This window comes from Pinus tabuliformis, chromosome 7 (assembly GCF_031772625.1).
Source record: "Pinus tabuliformis cultivar Carrire ecotype Pingquan chromosome 7, CPIR1, whole genome shotgun sequence".
Taxonomy (NCBI): domain Eukaryota; kingdom Viridiplantae; phylum Streptophyta; class Pinopsida; order Pinales; family Pinaceae; genus Pinus; species Pinus tabuliformis.
Window position 1 is genome coordinate 468,789,895 of NC_142293.1, and position 21,531 is coordinate 468,811,425.

The following is a 21,531-nucleotide window of genomic DNA, read 5'->3' on the forward strand; positions in this document are numbered from 1 at the left end:
GGAGAGCCATTGCGTCAGAAAACAAAATGCTTAGCAAACTTCCGTTATATCCCCCAACGCTAAATTATTGACATGAGAGAACACTTATCGGGGATTCGGGATTTGTACTCTTTCACAATGTTTATCCAGTGCTAGCCATTGCTTTAAAGATGAAACCTCCTTTCTCCTAGCCACCACCGACAAGATTCATCTAAAGCTAAATGCCTCTCCGAGCTAGTCCAATTCACCAATACATTGGTTCCCTTATTTCCTTCCTGCCGCGTATGAATAGGAATAACATAATAAAAGTTCACCAACAAAAAAATTACACTGCTTACCACTTCTTGAAGGTGCCAACTGTGAATGAGTTTGTGTGACGTGCGCCCTACGATCAATTTGTAGATGGTTTGGATGACTAGTTGGGAGTCACCATGAACCTAGATTAAATGAAACCCTTCTCTTATAGCTATTTGTAAACCTTTATCAAGTGCCAAGAACTTTGCAAGATTGCTTGTTGCTATACCGCATGAGAAGGCATAAACATGTATTGGTTATGATTTTTCGTCCCTCAGAATACCACCATAACCAACCATTCTTGGGTTGCCCTTTGGCGCCCCGTAAAAACTCAATTGGATGAAATCTCTTGGGGGAGGCATAAATATGACAAACTCAAACTCATCCATTTATCCATCCTCCCAATCTGAGAGCGATATCAACATTGTTTCCCGAATGTTCCAGAGAATGCTTTCCTGTAGAAGCGACATATGTCGTTCTTTCACTTCAAAGATTCTTATGTTGCGCTCCTTCCACAAATTCCACCACGTAAAACCAAAGGAAACATTCCAAGCTCGTAAGACCATCAAGTTGTTATACTTATGATCACACCATTGTTCTATCCATGATTTAATATTCATGCTACTAGGTAAGGTACACCTAAAAACTTGTTGAACAAAAGCCCACAAATCCCTGGCGTAAGGGCAAGTGATTAGGAGATGCTCTGCAGTTTCTTCCGCTTGGAGACGAAGAGCACAATACGATGGACCCTCAAATCCCTTCCTTCTACGACGATCCCAGGTTAAAGAACGTCCCCATGCAATCAACCACGAGAAAGTTGAGATCTTAGGACATCCCGATTCTTTCCACAATGTAGGTTTTAACCCTGTATAGAAATTACTTGCAAACAAATTCTTTAAACATAAAAATATACAATGGCAAGAACATAAAACATATATACACAAATATTTTCCCCTGGATCCCAAAACTAGGACTACTAGATTGATTTTTCATTATATTTCTTTCAATGTTACAATACATATATATACATGGAGAAGCATTCATAAACCCTAATCCACTAACCTTGGATTAGAACATAACTGTAGTTCCTTTGACCGAATCTACAAAATACCACGAGCATAAAATGTTCATGCCCAAAACCATGTGCGAAAATCATGTGCAAAACCGCCCAATTTTTTTCCCCGAATCCCAAAAAAATTATTCCAAGGCCAGTCGTGGAAATAATATAACACATACCCAAAATTCTCCCACTTGTTTTCTTTCTACACAAAGGGTCACAAGAGAGCTTAGTCATTGGTCCAACCCTGCAACACCCATTGTTTTTCTACACCGATAAAACTTCTCAGTACTCATAGACTTCGTCAATGCATTAACAACATTCCTCAGAGTGTCCACCTTTACCAGTAACACCTTTTTGTCCTCAACCATATCCCTCACAAAGTGATACTAAACAGATGCCAAAGCTAAGTCTAGAATAAAATGAAATGAAGTAAAAATGATACAATAATAGAATATCCTCGTATACATGAATATAACCAGATAATGTAGAAAGCTAAGTGAATAAGTCCAGGGCTGGAGGTCGATGATGTCAAGAATGCCCAAGTTTGATCATCATTTCTTCAAATAAGAAGTACTATTTGGGTTCATTATCACATATGAATAAACCAACAAGTCTATATCAAATTATTAATGTTTCACTTATATTTATGGATCACTATAGTATAAGTGGATAAATTGGAAAGACAATTCCATTCCCATTGTGTTCCTGACCTATGGTACAATATATTAGCTATGATTTGGAGCAAATTTCCAACAACGAAAATATGTAGCAATCAACACTAGTAATCCCCCAAATAGGATTATTTTGGAATGTAGCTTTCAAATTCCAGTTGCTATATGATTCTTGAATGGAAAATCCACACTGAATTCCAACACCAAACTTCCAATTTTAGAGAACACCTGTGGCTATCCTCAATCACTCAAACTCAAAACATCAATGATCATTATAATGAAAAGATAAAATAATAGTTTTGATCTGTTTTACAAATTTAAATGCAAAGCACCACAAGTTTTCCCATATTTACCATACTTGTAATTTCCAAGATATAACACATTGATTAATCTTTTACAACAAATAATTGATTCAATACAAACAAGAATTTAACATATTACAACAATACCACCAATGTTTGATGCTCAATTAGTTCAGACTAGTTAGCACAAAAACTTCAAGAAACGACAAGAAGTAGAAATAATCAATAAAAAAAAGGATAAGCTTTTTGTTGAAGCTTGATAAACAACTAAAAATATTGACAAACCACTACGACTAGTGATCTTGTTCAAAGAGCAATACTACCTGGAGAACTCATCTTCCAAATTCTTTGCTCTATCCATGAAGCTTTCTGATATCCTCAAAACATAGTTCACATTCAATCTTTTATGTTTCTGAAGCTACCCGAAGGCCTTGCCAAATGAAGCAGTGAATTTCATTGATTTTCATCAAATGCTTCTAGTACTGAAAAAATATAGTTTGACCATGAGATAGACAATTCAAGCAAATAAGTAAAAAATTGTGTACAATATTTCTCAAAAGACTTCATGTTAAAAGGAAAACTTGAATATTTCAGATAGAAAAAGCAACTTAATAGAGATGGTCAATATTACAAAACAATAGACTGGATATAAAACTATAGGTAGAACTAACAAAATCCTAATTGAAATAAAGTTGATTGATTATTCTAAGTGAAGCCAACTAGATACATACAACTTTCATTTTTAGCTTTCTTTTCCATATCTTTATTAGAGGTGGAAGCTAACTCGCATGCATCTCGCAAGGCTGTTTTAGCAAGAGTATATGTTGCATTCTCATATTCCACACGTGTTTTTCCATGAACAATTGAATTAGATATTGGAGGAATTAGTTGCTACATCAGCTAAATTGTCAGATTTAACCTTCTCTTTACTCGAGGTATTGATCCTTCCCCTTCTTGGTTATCAATCTCATCTTTCTCCTGTAGCCAACATAGGAATAATTTGGGTTCAGGAAGAATAAATATATTCATATGATGTCTTCAAATTTGAAAGGATGCTTTTTATTATTTAACTACTAGTAAAATAGTCATAGGAAGACCTTAAATATAACCAAACCTTTTCTGTCAAGCAGTTTGTTGCAGATGCCCATGCTAGCACAACATCATTGAAAATAAATGGTCAACAATAATTAAAACTTTTTCCCCTAGCATAAACATTGGCTTAGTCTTCATAAAGAAACATAAACCATTTCAAACTACAAGGAATAAACAAAATGAACACCATTGATATAAATTCACAAAATACTAACAACAAAAAAAGAAGTGAATTTGCTAGGTAGTAGCTCAAAACCTTGTAGTGGGAAGATGCCCTCAAGCTTGAGTAATATGTACATGCCATAAAATGAGTTGTGACACTTGTTTTTTACGTTTACTAGGAAGAATTGCAACTGGAGCTCCAATGTTTACTTTAGATAAATAGTAGTGGTGTTGATATGCAATGTGGCCCTCCATCATTAGCAATGACACAGTTGTTGGGGTTCACACAGTTACTGCAAATTCAACGTCTTTCATGTTTGACTGACTAGTGTGGCTGGTAATTATTGGTGCTAATCTTGAGCCAGGGAACACATGCTCAAGATTTCTCCTCGAAGGAATCTGTTGAGAGTTTAAATTTCCAGACCTTCCAAATTCACCCAAACTCTTATACATGGCAACAACTTGCAAGGCTAAGAGTCTCTCACTAGTATGAGGCCAAAACTACATTAATTTGGAATTCAAAATTTGTTTATTGAAATGATTTCTATCACCCACTCCTTAAGACAACTAAAGCATTTTGATAATTGATTCGACTAAAAAGTCAGTTTGAGCGAGTGAGAGAGCCTTGCGTCTTAGTTTCCCTTCCTATAGCATAATTTAAGGAAGAAATTGTAAACGGTGTCGTTGAATGGCAACTTAGTTTTATTTTCCCTACAACAGCTACATCCCGTGAGCCTTGAAGTTGATGAGTGGTGATCATGTTACCCTGCATGTTGGCATGTCTTTGGGTGACTACATGTGGAACTGTTGATTGAGGAATTGATATAAGTTTTCCAGTGGCATTTGGGTGTTGAATATATTCTAACTGAGTTGAAGGATGAATATCAGAGGCTGCGAATTATGGAGGTTTGTCCATCTTTACAACAATTCTCTTTTACACATGTTAGTGATTATCTAGAGGGAGAACTTAATGACATTGTTGAGGTGGTCACTTGCAAGCTTTTTACTTCAACTGTGGTAGCATCACCTACCTTTGATAAAGAATCTTGATGACTTGTTAAAGCTACACTCTTGTGTGCACTTTATCCTTTTGATGGATGGGTCTGCCTATCCAATATTACATTTGTAGTTTGCATAAATGCACTTGTTTGTAAAGATCAAGTTTGAATCCTTTGCAATAGTTAGGCTAGTGAATAAGCTACTGAGTCAGATAATAGTTTGTTCGCTCTTTAAGTTCATCAATTTTAACTTGTCTTTCAGCACGCAATTTATCAAGAGTCTTTTGGTCCTTGCACTCACCTATGATAATTATAAAAGAAATTTCACTATAGTCAATGGGAAAAAAAAAACATTAAATAACTTGTAACATGTAATCAACTTGAGGATTTTAAAATTGGTTGTTTCATAGTTGCAACTCACAATAGTGTGTTAGCCCATCAAATACTTGTATATAAATAAGCTCCATCAATTGTCCACCAAAAAACTAAATGTAATGGCGAGTAGAGAAGGAAAAAAAGAACAAATATATTAATGTCATTGAATGACTAAAAGAGTTAATGGGAGACAAAGTGAGAAAAAGTGTAGCCTATAGGCTATGTCCTAGTCAAAGAGAAATTTAATGATAACTCATGTCAAAGCCCTCAACAGGCCATTCATAAGTAGATTGACCCAAGCAAACTAATCTTGAACAATGTAGTGATCCAGACACTCATGGCACACATTTGGATAATTTATACACAGATCATTCACAAGAGTTAGGGACAAAACAAGTTCGGATGATTCAAGTAGATAGGTATGAGTTTAGATCTTGAAGATTGGGAACCCAACTCAGGCCCTTCCTAGCTTATTTTCAAAGTCTGACCCATCCACGCATGCCCTCATTTAGACAATTTGGATCATAGACCATTTACAACAATTAGGAGAGTTAGGGACAAAACAAGTTCGGATGATTCAAGTAGATCGGTATGAGTTTGGATCTTGAACATTGGGAACCCAACTCAGGCCCTTCCTAGTTTATTTTCGAAGTCTGACCCATCCACGCATACCCTCATTTAGACAATTTGGATCACAGACCATTTACAAACTTCGAACAGGTTTGGATGGATTCAAGTAGATTAGTATGAGTTTGGATCTTAAACATTGGGAGCCCACCTCAGGCCCTTCCTAGCATACTTTTGGAGTTTGACCCACCAATGCACAAAATTGTTCTTATAGAAATTCCAATTGACGAATACCAAGACCCATATTAGCCACTCCAAGACCAAGACACTAGTTCTCTTTCTGCTCTTTTCTTCTTCTTGACTCCTCTTCTACTTTGACCTTCTTAGCAATGAGATTATCTCCTCAACGAACTGTAGATACACTTGAGATAGCACCAAAACACATCAATGTGATGTCACCAAAATGTGATCACTGTAGCAACACCAAAACACTGTGATAGATCTCATAATTGTAGCTCCTTCATAGCACCGAACTATAATCTCTATGCCTTAGACCGAACTGTGTGCCTCTGTTGTAGTATTGAGACTGAACTTGTATCTTTACTAGTAACTGTAACTGTGATCTGAATCAGAGAGATCCAAACTTCTTTTTGTTCCTTGTCACTGCAACTGTGTCCAGCCCTAAAGCTCTTCGCTGCTCCTTCATCCCTATCCGAGTTCCATTGACATCAAACTTACTAACTGTAATCCTATTCGAACTTCAAAGAGATATCCGAATTTCTGATTGTGGAAATGTGAAGATCATACTTGCATATATATAGTTGTTTGTCTACATAAATAAGCCGACATGATCTACTGAGGGGATGTGTCTTCAAAATAAATGAGCCATAATGAGTTTCACTTCATCTTGAGGCCAACTAGAAGAGGAGAAACATGTGCTTGTCTTCAAGGGAAATTAGACAATCCTATAGACTTAAATACATTTGTAACATGCCCAAGAAGGGCTCTCCATACATGATATTGACTCTGACTTTTATGACAAATTCTAAAGGCTCTCAATGGGAGCCATCTAAAAATAAAATTCCTTGCTCATGAAACCCATGAAGCAAGCATAATGATGATTTTAATTTTCTTCTTTACATCATTTACAAAAATCAATTTTACATGTCATTATAAAGACCGAACCTAGTTATACTTTTCAACATATGATCAGACCTTACAGTGTTTATATCAGACCTCAGATTGGTATGGCAGTCCTTATACAAATCACAAGAGATGTCATACAATCCCTATAACTGAAGTAACCCAACAACGCAAGATAAATGCCAATGAGAAGGTATGACTGTAGATTGCTTATTATGTCCCTGTTAGGTGTTTATATCACTGCTGTAGGTGATATATCATACCTAAACAATCCTCCAAAATTCACAATCCTTCAAACAAGAGTCCCTGTAAATTAGATTTATTTCTTTATGAATTTTAGAGACTCTAGAAGCCAATTTTTACCACTGCTATATTAATGATCAGATTTAACAATGCATATATAAGACTTCTAATTTAACATAACAATCCTTCAAAAGTTGTAAGGAAATCCAAGCAATGCAAGCCCAATAATGCAAATGATAAAACTAGTCTATCCTCAAGGCAAAGGGAAGAGATTTATGCGAATTATGATCTTAAGAACACTATGATCTTAAGAACACCACTGTAGAGTGAAATCAAACCTCTGCAAACTTATATCCGATCCTAAAAGCAGTATAACAGACCTCCCAGAATCACAAGCAAGTTAGAAGATCAAGGCATAAAAGGCATCACCAAGATGCTAGGAATACTTGCAATAAAAAAATCCAAGCTTATGCGTTAGAAACAATGCAAAGATGCCACTGCACAGTCACTGCAAGGAAAGATCAAACTGCTGCAAGCTTGTATCAGAGTTCTGCAATGATAATGTTCATCAATTTTAGCTTGTCTTTCAGCACGCAATTTATCAAGTGTCTTTTGGTCCTTGCGCTCACCTATGATAATTATAAAAGAAATTTCACTATAGTCAATGGGAAAAAAAGACATTAAATAACTTCTAACATGTAATCAACTTGAGGCTAATTATAAAAGAAATTTCACTATAGTCAATGGGAAAAAAAGACATTAAATAACTTCTAACATGTAATCAACTTGAGGCTTTTAAAATTGCTTGTTTCATAGTTGCAACTCGCAATAACGTGTTAGCCCATCAGATACTTCTATATAAATAAGCTCCATCAATTGTCCACCAAAAAACTAAATGCAATGGCAGGTAGAGAAGGAAAAAATGAACAAATATATTAATGTCATTGAATCACTAAAAAAGTTAATGGGAGAAGTGATAGAATGTGTAGCAAGGGATTGCGTAAGGCATCTCTAATCAGAAAGCCTATAGGATATGTCCTAATCAAAGAGAAATTTAATGATAACTCATGTCAAAGACCTCAACAGGTCATTCATAAGTAGATTGACCCAAGCCAACTAATCTTGAAGAATGTAGTGATCCAGACACTCATGGCACACATATAATTTGTACACAGATCATTCACAACAGTTAGGGACAAAACAGGTTCGGATGATTCAAGTAGATTGCTATGAGTTTGGATCTTGAACGTTGGGAGCCCAGCTCAGGCCCTTCCTAGCTTATTTTTGTAGTATCACCCATCCACGCATGCCCTCATTTAGATAATTTGGATCACAGACCATTTACAACAGTTAGGGGTAAATCAAACTTCGAACAGGTTTGGATGGATTCAAGCAGATTAGTATGAGTTTGGATCTTAAACATTGGGAGCCCACCTCAGGCCCTTATAGCATATTTTTGGAGTTTGACCAACCCATGCACAAAATTCTTTTTATAGAAATTCCAATTGACTAATACCAAGACCAAGACCAAGACCCTTGTCTTATTAGCCACTCCAAAACCAAGACACTAGTTCTCTTTCTTCTCTTTTCTTCTTCTTGACTCCTCCTCTACTTTGACCTTCTTAGCACTGAGTTTATCTCCTCAAAAAACTATAGATACACTAGAGATAGCACCGAAACACATCAATGTGATGTCACCAAAATGTGATCACTGTAGCAGCACCTAAACACTGTGATAGATCTCAGAACTGTAGCTCCTTCATAGCACCAAACTATAATCTCTATGCCTTAGACCGAACTGTGTGCTTCTGCTGTAGACTGTAGTATTGAGACTGAACTTGTATCTTTACTAGTCACTGTAACTGTGATCCAAATCAGAGAGATCCAAACTTCTTTCTGTTCCTTGTCACTGCAACTGTGTCTAGCCCTAAAGCTCTTCGCTGCTCCTTCATCCCTATCCGATTTCCTTTGACATCCGAACTTTCGAAGTATCTAAACTTACTGACTGTAATCCTATCCGAATTTCAGAGAGATATCCAAATTTATGACTGTGGAAATGTGAAGATCATACTTGCATATATATAGTTGTTCGTCTACATAAATAAGCCAACATGATCTATTGAGGGGATGTGTCTTCAAAATAAGTTAGCCGACATGAGTTTCACTTCATCTTGAGGCCGACTAAAAGAGGAGAAACATGTGCTTGTCTTGGAGGGCAATTAGACAATCCTATAGACTTAAATACATTTGTAACATGCCCAAGAAGGGCTCTCCCTTACAGTGTTTATATCAGAGCTCAGATTGGTATGGAAGTCCTTCCACAAATCACAATAGATGTCATACAATCCCTATTAGAGAAGTAATCCAACAATGCAAGATATATGCCTATGAGAAGGTATGACTGTAGATTGCTTATTATGTCCCTGTTAGGTGTTCATATCACTGCTGTAGGTGATATATCAGACCTAAACAATCCTCCAAAATTCACTGCAATCCTTCAAACAAGAGTCCCTGTAAATTAGATTTATTTCTTTATGAATTTTAGAGACTCTAGAATCCAATTTTTACCACTGCTATATTAATGATCAGATTTAATGATGCATATATCAGACTTCTAATTTAACATAAAAGTCCTTCAAAAACTGTAAGGAAAGCCAAGCAATGCAAGCCCAATAATGCAAATGATAAATCTAGGCTATCCTCAAGGCAAAGGGAAGAGATTTATGCGAATAATGATTTTAAGAACACCACTGTAGAGTGAAATCAAACCTCTGCAAACTTATATCATATCCTAGAAGCAGTATATCAGACCTCCCAGAATCACAAGCAAGTTAGAAAATCAAGGCACAAAAGGCATCACCAGGATGCTAGGAATACTGCCAATAACAAAATCCAAGCTTATGTGCTAGAAACAATGTAAAGATGCCACTGCACAATCACTGCAAGGAAAGATCAAAATGCTGCAAACTTGTATCAGAGTTCTGCAATGATAATGTTAGTCTTTTAATAGACTCAATCAGTCATCAAAATTACGTAAGGTGACAACCAAACATTTGTGACAAGTCTTGTTGTTATTTAGGATCTCTTTAGAACGATTATGATGTAAGTATACCACAATATGATCAACTTCAAATCTGATCTAGCATTTATGACAGTCATACAGTGAGTTGTTTTAGCTGCAAAAAAGGAGAAATCAATTAGCAAGAGATGATTGGGGAAGAGAACCAACCCTCAAGGCCCTATAGCAATGTTTGGCCTAAATGCTTCAAACCTCTTCCTTTTCACTAGAAAATATTGCCAAAAACCCTTAGATAAATTTTGTTTAGGCCTGCAAAAACAAAGTTGGATGTGGCTAGGCTAATTTAGCCTCTTTAGGGATGCGGCTGCCCAATTAGCCCAGATCTAGCCTTCGTACAAATACAACTCTCTAGAAATGAGCCAAAAATGGCTAACGTCCTTCAGGAAATTCAGCCTCACACCCTAGACGTCTAGGTTTTTTGAGGTCGCCAATGGCAATTTCTTCCATGATCCTTGAAGTATTTCACCTGTACAAATGAAGAGAAAATTTTCCAAAACCCCAATATATACAAAAAAATATAAAAAATGAAGCCCAAGTCAAAGGCCCCACTAGTGAATGGTCATGAGTCCAAATGGCAGGCAGGCTAGGTTTTTATGTTATGCTTAACTATTATACAACCAAAGTATAATAAATAATATAATAACCACCAAAAAGATTGCTTGAGAAGCAACACAGGCGCTGAATCCAAGAGTGGAAGAGGAAAGCGAGTCTTTGGGAAGGTAAGATAGGGAGTCATTCGATCTACCTTGGAGGAGGAGCATTTCCCACTAAAAAGGAGGGCCCTCAGCTCTAGGGACGTTGGGACCACTTGGCATGCCTTAAGAGGACAAGTGCTTGACTTGACAACAATAGGGTTGAGGGTGCATTGCTTAGAGTTGTATGTAGACCTGGAACACATATGTTTACAAGGAGCACTGGAGGAATGAATACTTGTATTGGAGAGCAAGAAGCCTTGAAATGAGGAGCACTTGACACTTGGAGCCTATGCTTGAGGGTACACCACATGAGGAGACTTAACTTCACACATGTACAGCTTGAAGAGAGAGTGCTTCACTTGGAAACCTTATCTTGAGGAAAAGATTAGGTTGCTTATGTACCTGCTATTCACCACCAGTGGGTGACCCCATAGGATATTTTTTCTCCTAGATTTGTCTTCAATTGACAGTCAGCAACCCTTTGCCAGCCACCTAATAGCTTTTACATGCTACTTTTTATCTGCCACTTGAGCCAACCATTGTGTACTCTCGCTCATTTGTTAGGATTGTAAGTTTGAAGGTGGGCCATCCAATCCCAAAGTTATGATTTTTCATTATGTAATTGGGTGTTTATGCTTGTTTTACTTGGGCACATTTGGGAAGATATAAACCTTAGTTGTAGTATTCATGTAGTAAGCATGCAAGAGTTCATTACATCATTTGTATCTTGAGGGTGGACTTGTCTTACCCAAGGGAGAAAGGCACTACGATTTATGTGAGGCAAAACCTAAAGGAAATTTGAAGGACCAAGGGTTTGTGGAAAAGAAATTGTAGAAAGACCTGGAACGTTTTGCTTGGAGAGCTTGTGTGAGGATAGCTTGATGAAAGATCAAAGGTGAAAGCTTGTGTGAGGCAAGATTGGTGAAAGAACAAGGATGAAAATGTTAGTATTGATGCTAGCTTGTTGTGGAGTCTTTGGTGTGACTAGATAACTTGGTGGGATGTCTTGCTAGGCATTTGTATTGTTGGTTAGGGTTTGCTATTAATGGTGGATGCCCTAGCTAGGGTTTGGAGGAACTTGAGAGTCCTAGCTTGTGATAAGGTTGAAGAACTATCGTGGACCTTGTGATAAGTTGTCCATATGTACATCAAACATAATTCTTATGCACACTTTGCTGCCTAGACTCCAAACATTGTGTACTTGTAGATCTGATTTTCAGCATATTTCCCATGGTGAACAAATATTTTATAATGCTGCTTGGCATATTGATTTATCATAAACAGTTAACATATTTTGTTGAGTGATAAAACTGAAACAAGTGTATGGAAGCGTAGACGGAAAAATTGTATCTGTAACAAACCTGTTAGTAAGTTATTTTCAGATCTGTTATATCTTTAGGAATGTGCCCTAAGGGATGGAACATAACTCCCTTGAAGTTCGTACAGTGTTTATTTTCTTGGGCTTCATTAATTATTTGGTTGGACATACATGAAACATATATAATGCTATATTTTATGATTCAAAAATTCAGAATCAACACTAAGGCTGAAACTTCACAGGAAATTGATCTAGGAAACCTCAAGGTTGACTCTTGAGGTGAAATTTTTGAATTTGCATTGATCAAAGATTTCTCAAAATTTTCAAGATTCATGACTCGTGACTCATCAATATCATTAGCATATGTTGAATCCTCCAGAATGCCCTCTAGATAAAAGTTTGCACTGGATGTGCTCCCCACTTGAGGGGTGCCCCTCAAGGTCCAACACTTGACTCAACCACCTCCAATGGATTAAATGACCCCAAGTCTATCTAACAGACATCATCCTCTAGGATTTACAAGGTGTATCAGTCCATCTAATCTTACATCACAAGATAAATGAGTTTAGGGTTTACAAGGCTTTGCTTTGCATATATGTTGAAAGCCAAAAATATATCCACACTCTCTCTATGTGAGGTCTGATGGAATTGATTCAACCAGAAAACCTCCTAGAATGGGGTTATTCATTTAACTTGTAACATTGAAATATAGTTTAAATAAAGTAATGATAAATATATCCATCAATTTTAGGAATTAACATCCAAGGCTCTCCCTCTTCTATACCTATAAAGAGCTTATTGTTTTATTATTCTATTTTTTCCTTCATTTTTTTATTTTTTTAATTACGTTGATGCATCAACTAAACAGACTTGACCAAGTCATATTTTTCTAACTCATCCATGTGAAGGTGACTTGACTGAATCAAATGTTGACTCAAGCTCTCGAGCAGTTGGCATCTAAGTTGGACTGGTTTTGGCCCAAAAAGCCATCTAAATCTGGCAAGCTAAGTTGACTCATCCGAGTCTAATAATATGGCTTTCACCATCCTTGTATATTTTAGCAACACAATCATAGCAATAGCAAGGGAAAGAAGTTCCATCCATAGGAGTATGGCCACCTCAATGTCAGGCCTATCACCCACAAGCAAGTTATAAATGACATTCTTTCCCTCATAAATGGATTGTTGATTTGGAGTAGCATCGGATGTGCTCTAGCCATGAAAATTGGTGGAGAGGCTAAAACACATGAGATCTGCAAGACCCAGAAATGGTTTAGACAAATTGTACCTAGTTCTGGAGATATTAAAAGAATTAATATTTTTAATGGAACTCCTAAGTCTAAACTTAGGAAAAATAAAATATTAATGGTTATTCATATAAAACTGGGTTAGAAGGTTAGAAAAGTCATGGATCAAGCCAAATCTAATCTTAGCCGTTGATTAGAGATTTAATCTCGGCTATTGAAGGACCAACGAGAAAAGTATAAGAAGAGGCTTGAGGGTCAGTTGGAAAACACACCAGAGTGATCAGTCATTCATTTTGCTAAAGCGGGGTTGCTAAGCAAAAGTGAATCAGTGATCAACAACGAGGGGTAGTGAGTACTGGGCAGAGAGGCAGAGAGTGCCAAGAGACCAACGCAGAAGTAGAGAGCGAAAGCAGCAGCCAAAGCAGGCCACGCAAAGCCCAACAGAGACAACATATAGCCCAAAGGGACTGCGTCATCCATAGAGAGGGCACAGGGAGTGACCCAAAGGGTCCTGGAGCTGACGCGATGCAGCAAAAGGCTGATGTAGAGGGTAGAAGGGCCAGTGTTGAGCTTAAGAGTCGCCACAGAAGGTTTCGTGGGACAAGTTTTCTAAATACCTGTTTCTGAATAGAGAGGTATTCAGAAAAACCCAATACCCAATATGTACAAAAATAGAGAAAATCCCAAAAACCCAAGTGTTAAAATTTAAAATTATGTTACAAAATTTTAGATCTACACAATTAAATAACAGATCTATACAAATAATTTACAGATCTATCAGATCTAAGGAGTATGAGTCCAACTTCGCTCCCAGATCTGATAATCTAAGGCTCTTAATAGACAGATCTATCAGAAATTCCGCAAAATATGTAAAAGATTTTGAAATTTTAGAAAAGTACTAGCCCAAAACACCCTGCAGAAAAAATATTATCGTTAGATAAATCCTGAGGCTTATATGAAGTAGGCTCTTCAGAAAATATGTGTTGAGACTTGGCTGGTCCGACCGAAGATTATCCCCAAACGCTCATTGAGAACCTAAGAGATCTTCTGCAAACACTAGATCAACCATCAAATCAAGCAGAGAAATAGAACAACAATAAAATTATGAAGAGATAGAGATACCTGCTACTTCAATCAAAATTAAAAATGTTACCCTAGATCCAACAAACTGAATAAGACACCTATATTCAGATTATTCTAAGAGAGCTATTGATTGATAGTTTTCATATAATATTAAGCAGAAATTAAACAATGTTTCCATAAATTCATGAAGAGGAACACGACAAGACATTGAAAGTCCAAAGACTTTTGCATTAATTCAAAAAATATACAAGAGAGCTTTAGATCTTAGTACACGATCCAGAGATCGGATGAATTCACTGACAAATGACTTCCTATTTAAAGTTAAATCTTCCAACGGCTAGTTCGAGTGATCATTGTCAAAGCAATCTCGATGGTTGATGAGGATCAAAATTTCTTTTAATCTCATCTGTCGAAATTTTAAATTCTCGAGGAAATTTTATTTTTCAATTAAATGCATTTTAATAAATTCAAAAATTAAATTTTTGAATTAATTTCCTCAAAATTTTGACTTTGATTTAACCCCAGGGACCAAAGACTTAAAATTTAGCAAACTAATTGATTTACCGTAGTCCCCGAACCTTTTAAAATTTGAATTTCAAGGACCGACGAATTTTGCCTTTGGAGAATTTAAATTTACTTGGGACCTATTTTTAATTAAATTTTTTGCTTAGGATTTTAATTAATTTTTTGGCCAGAAAATTTAATTAATTAACCTATGAGGGGAAAAATTATTTTTTTCAACCCTTAAGACACTTTACATCATAATTTTCATATTTTTACATCATAAGGGGGAAATCCATTTCAAAAAGACCCTCACGGACTACCCATTTCTGCGACACAAATATAATCCAATAAACCAAGCAATTTGTAATAAAATAACCTAACCAAATAGTTAGGATTATTCCCAAAACACTTTTATATAGACTCGATCTATAACGCTAGGACTCGCCTAAGATCCTAGTGACAAAATACATTCCGGCCTTAGGGTAAGACTGAAAGAAAACTCTACCGACCATCCGAGAATGGATCGATGAGACAAAAAACCTCCCAGAATGTAGGTTGTCACCAAAAAATTAAGTTTACCTAGGCAATTACTTACATGACATAGATCTACTGAGATTATTTACATCATATACATGCAGAATGGGTTTACATTATAACATGAAGATCAAACTGATGATGATAGCTGGACGACATAGACACATCGATCAGGCACTATCCCTTTTGCAAAAAAAGGGGGTGTACTGCTATGGGTCATTGACACGTAGTGGTCAACATCTGGCTCTACTTGGGGACACGTTGTTGCACTGGAGGAATGTGAGAATCCAAAATTTGCATCCACGCAACACACAATATAACATAAGTAGCGTCCATCCAAAAAATCATCATATAATGTTAAGCACAGGGAATATATAAGCTCTTCATTTATTAACTATCCTAATAACATGGAAAACATAAATCTAACTACAAAATGAAATACTGAAATAACAGGGCATAAGGTTAGAAATACAATACAAAGATGCCCCATGGCATCAGATGCGTTCTATATAGTGCATACTGAACATTTTCCTACTTTCAGGAAAATATGTCGGTTGTTTCTCAAACGTTTTTTTTTCCTATCCAAAAGATCAAGCTACTCATGGCCATGATCCATCTGATGCACCAAATTGCTTTTCATTCTCTTTCTATTGCGCTTTTTCTTTGTGGCAGGTTGTATCACTGATGATGTGGAACATTCTGCTTCAAAACTCTCGGATGAAATATGTAAGATATGCATGACATGTCTTTCTTCATTATACATCTGCTCTGTTAAGAATGATGGATCAGTCTCATAGGTGTCATGAGTTATAACTTGATCTTTTATGACCGGTGGATCAAACATGCAAGCATCAACCTGATTCTTATTAATTTCCATTTTATCCAAGTCACCTTCAATTAACCACTTTTCAATGGAACAAATGACCTCATAATAAGATGGAGCTTGCTGCAACAGATAGGGAGGCTTATGATTTGTTGATGTTTCCTTGTTTCTTTCATCCTCTGACTGATGTTGAAGCTTCTGTACCTATATTGTTATGGCATCTATTTGGGTAGAGTGTTCAACCTTCATAGTATTGACTTCCTTGGGATGGTTTTCCTCCATGGTCAACAACTTATTCTGAAGACATATCTAACCAACTTCCATATTTTTTATTACTTTTTCTTTATCTGCTTTTATGGTCATCAAGCAATGTTGCATAGAGTTTATATCTTTTTCATGATTTGCTTGTATGATAGCTAACTGATTAATATAATCGAATCTCATGATGGTCATTTCTTCGTCCATAGTTGACAAACTGTTCTGAATCAAACTTATTTCTACTTGATAACTTGTTTCCATGGCAGTGACATGATTTGAATGATTAAATTCCATGATCGACATATTTTCCTCTAGGGCTAATAACTTGCTTTGCATAGAATTAATTTCCCTAATATGATTAGCTTTCATGGTTTCCATTTCCATAGCATGCTGACTTTGCATGTTGGTCCTCATATCCTCCATATTCTGAGCACACTTTTCTACTACGGTGGCTACGTGATCAGAGTGTTTAATTTTCATGGTTTCCATCTCTTCATCATGTTTTTCCAGTTGAGTGTACAAAGTTCTCATATCCTTGACGTAATCAATTATAAATTTTTCTTGATTAAGCTCCATATTTTTTACCAACTGTGTTTCACTGAATTGCATGTCTTTAACCAACTGCTTTAGTTCTTCTATAAGATGCTTATCATTCTCCCTTTCACTATTGACACTGATTTGATAACTTGTTCCTGCTTTTCCACTATTATGGATTCGTCCTGCAACGTTACAAGTGGATGGCACATTCTGATATGGAGAATTGTCTTGAAATCTTTCATTGACAGCTGGATCCTTTACAAGATCACTCTCATTCTGTTGCATAATGTTAGGGGCACAAGGCGAGCTACCTTGATCACCATATCTATCTGTAAAAGCATTGATGATGTCTTGTAAAGAAGCGAAAGAATCTGCAGGACAATTATCAAACCAATTCAAAGCATCACCATCTAAACAAAAGGCAAATAGACGCATTTTGACATCTTCATGTTTATATTGGGGAGAACCACAATATTTGATTATTGTATGAGTAAACCTGCATAGATGCTTTCTAACAGCGGCTGAATCACCACCCGAGAACAAAGGCAATTTATGAATGGCCTCTTCCGGCATATCATGGAGAAAATTAGTAAAATGACATGGGGTAAACAAGTCATCCATGGTGACTTGCTTAAAAGGATAAGGAGGGACCAAATGGATGCTAGAGAGAGACCCCTTCTCAAGAAAATCAAGAGATCCACAAGAAGCGAGCTTCTAGTAGAAATTCTTGTAAGAAATGAAAGAAGTGGAGTTGCCACTTGAACATGAATCTAGCTCTAGGATCCAAAAGGCAAAAACAACTGGATATAAGGGAGGGCTTCTTGTTTGAGAAATAATAAATGAAAGAAGTGGAGTCGCCACCCAAACAAGAAACGAACCGAAATGTCCAGGTGCTAAAAGTGCAGATGAAACGATTAATGAGATGACGAAAGATAGGGCGATGAAAATATCAAATGATGCCAAAAAATGTTGTGCCGCTTGACGGACTAATGAATGGCGGAAAAGATGAGATGATTAAAATGATGTCAAGGAAACTAAGGATAGAAAAAACTCTGTCCCTGGCAACGGCGTCAAAAAATGTTGTTGTTGCTGGCTCAAATGAAAAGATGAGAAATGAGAAGAATGATGAGGAAATGTCATTAAAACGCCGAGAATAAAGTGTCCTCGGCAACGGCACCAAAAAATTTTGGCGTTGCCAATAAAAATGATAAAGACGATATGAGGAGAATGAAGATAAAATGTCGTTGAAGCGTTAAGAATAAAATATCCCCGGCAATAGCGCCAAAAAAAGTTGTCGCACAAAATGTCTAGGCACCACGACAACGGCTCAGATCGGGGGTTGTCACCCTGATCCCCAATGTCTCTGTTTAAGCTATCTCCCTACAACAGGCTAAGGGGGGTAGACCCTACGAAAATAGAATGAAGGAAAATTAGTTGGAAACCAACCAGTTCGGGAGACACAGTGAAGAGACCAAGTACTTGATTTAGATTTAGCAGGATTTATAGGACTTGATTAGATTTTAAGCAATTGATGCCAGTGCCTTATGGAGTCAACTATCTTGCTAGGAAATGCGGAAAAGATGAGATGATTAAAATGGTGTCAAGGAAACTAAGGATAGAAAAAACTTTATCACTGGCAACGATGTCAAAAAATGTTGTCGTTGCCGGCTCAAATGAAAAGATGAGAAATGAGAAGAATGATGAGTAAATGTCGTTGAAACGCCAAGAATAAAATGTCCTCAGCAACGGCACCAAAAAATGTTGGTGTTGCCAATAAAAATGATAAAGACGATATGAGGAGAATGAAGATAAAATGTCGTTGAAGCGTTAAGAATAAAATATCCCCGGCAACAGCGCCAAAAAATGTTGTCGCACAAAATGTCTAAGCACCGCGACAATGGCTCAGATCGGGGGTTGTCACCCTGATCCCCAATGTCTCTGTTTAAGCTATCTCCCTACAACAGGCTAAGGGGGGTAGACCCTACGAAAATGGAATGAAGGAAAACTAGTTGGAAACCAACCAGTTCGGGAGACACAGTGAAGAGACCAAGTACTTGATTTAGATTTAGCAGGATTTATAGGACTTGATTAGATTTTAAGCAATTGATGCCAGTGCCTTATGGCGTCAACTATCTTGCTAGGAAATTTAGGACCAAGTAATTGATTTGCAACTGCTGCTTGGATGAATGACTATCTTACATGAAGTGCAGATCCTAAAGCTAATATGAGATGCCAAGGCCTTAAGATAGATCAGTGGTAGGTTCGAGATGGATCTACAAGATCAAATACGCTGCAGACAACAGTGTTGAGAAATGCAAAGCCAGGTTTGTGGCTAAGGAGTATGCTTAGAACAAACGGATTGACTACGAAGATACCTTCGCCCCAATTTCCAGATATACATCTATTAGAACCATGATATCTCTTGCAGAACAGATGGGGTGGAAGATTCATTAGATGGATGTCAAAATGACATTTCTAAACGGGGTGATAGAAGAAGAGGTATACATTGAACAACCAGAGGGCTTTGAGACACATGAGAAGAAACGTCATGTATGCAGATTGAAGAAAGCCTTGTATGGACTGAAACATGCACCTAGAGCGTGGTATGGGCGAATCGATGGCTACTTGCAGGAAATGGGATTTGTCAAGAGTCACACAGATCCAAATCTCTACTATCTGGTTGTAGAGAATGAGCCTCTAATCTTAGTATTATATGTAGATGATCTCTTCCTGAGAGGATCATCTAGGCTCATAGGGGATAGCAAGAAGAATCTATCCACGGAGTTAGACATGAAGGATTTGGGACGAATGCATTATTTCCTGGGGTTGGAAGTTTGGCAGCAAAAGGGGGAGATCTTCCTTGGGTAAGGGAGATATGCTACAGAAATCCTGAAGAGATTTAGGATGAAGGATTGTAGACCCATGGCTACTCCAATGATAACCAACTGGAAGAAGATTGATGCATCAAAAGACAAAGATGTTGATCCCACCTTGTACAGCGAGCTCATAGGGTCCCTGATGTATCTGGTCAATACTAGGCCAGACATTTGCTATAATGTCAACACCCTTAGTCAATTCATGGTGGAGCCGAAGAGGGCGCACTGGGCAACAGCCAAACATGTTCTCAGGTATTTACAAGGAACATTCAATTATTGAGTCTTGTACACCAGGGGTAAGGATATCAGATTGAGTGGGTTTACTGATGCGGATTAGGCAAGAAGTTCAGTGGATCGGAAAAGTACCTCTGGGTACTGTTTCAACATTGAATCAGGAATGACCTAGTGCAGTAGGAAACAGAAATCCGTGGATTTGAGCTTAGCTGAGGCAGAATACATGGTCGCAAGCACAACTTCCTGCGAGGCCATATGGCTCAGAAAATTGCTTGTGAACCTATTCAAAAGAAAGATGGAGGCAACCAGGATCATGTGCGATAATCAGAGTTGCATCAACCTCCCTAAGAATCCAGTGTTTCATGATCAGTCAAAGCATATTGATATCGAGTGTCACTTTGTCAGACAATGTGTTTAGCGAGGAGTCGTATAGTTGAGCTACACTACTATAGGAGAACAGGTGGTAGACATCCTTACGAAGGCCCTTGGAAGAACCAATTTGATTATTTCAGGGAGAAGATGGGGATGATAAAGAATCCATTTCAGTAGAAGAAATGGGTATGATGTTGCAGTGCAGTAGCAATCAGCAGTAGCATGATGCAACATTATGAGGAGGAGTTTACAGTGCAGATGCAGTGTTGGGAAGATGGACCAGAGTAGCACGGATGCAGAGGGAGCTGTAGTACAGATGTAGCAGTGGTAGTGATAAAGCCATGGGAAGCGGTACAAGATGTAGCAGTGCAGAGGATGTTGAGCAGGGAGGCTTAGCATTAGCATAGGTACTGATGCCGTATGATGAGAGTAATGCTCAGTGTGGAGTATTACTAGAGCACAATCATCACTAAGAGGGAGTGTTGATTTGGAGTAGCATCGAATGTTCTCTAGCCATGAAAATTGGTGGATAGGCTAAAGCACATGAGATCTCCATGACCCAGAAATCATTTGGGTAGATTCTAACCGGTTTAGGAGATATTAAAATAATAAATATATTTAATGGAGTTCTTAAGTCTAAACTTAGGAACAATAAAATATTAATGGGTATTAATATAAAGCTAGGTCAGAAGGTTCCATGGATCAAGCCAAATCTAATCTTAGCCATTGATTAGTGATTTAATCTCAGCCGTTGGAGGACCAATAGGAAAAGTATAAGAAGAGGCTTGAGGGTCAGTTGGGCAACATACTGAGGGAGACAAGTCAGTTCGATTTCTAGAGTGGAGTTAGCTGAGAAATTTGAACTAGTGGTTTAGAGAGCAGCAGGGAGCAGCAAGTACGGAACAAAGAGTCAGGAACAACACCAGGGGAACAACGCAAAGGTTGGAGAGGCAGATGTAAACGCTGCAGACTGTGCAGTCACTGAAGGGCCTGTGTGGGTGACGCAGAGAGGCCCAGTGCTGACGCAGAGAGGTTGGAGCTAACGCAGAAGATCTGGGAGCAATGCAGAGGTCATCCACGCTGACG

At 37.5% G+C, this 21,531-nt stretch overlaps 1 long non-coding RNA gene across 9 annotated transcripts in view; it reads right to left on the reverse strand.

Annotated features, from left to right (window-relative positions):
• Window positions 1-21,531, reverse strand: part of LOC149247973 (uncharacterized) — a 216,217-nt gene that overhangs the window by 14,202 nt on the left and 180,484 nt on the right. For 4 of the 9 annotated variants that reach the window (XR_016265689.1, XR_016265693.1, XR_016265688.1 and 1 more), the window contains one exon: window positions 7,283-7,515. The exons of 3 other annotated variants lie outside the window; for them this stretch is intronic. This is a non-coding gene — a long non-coding RNA (uncharacterized LOC149247973). Of the gene's footprint in view, window positions 1-2,971; window positions 3,285-7,282; window positions 7,516-21,531 lie in introns of those variants that run through there. 2 more of the 9 variants (XR_016265691.1, XR_016265686.1) reach the window with 1 other exon arrangement.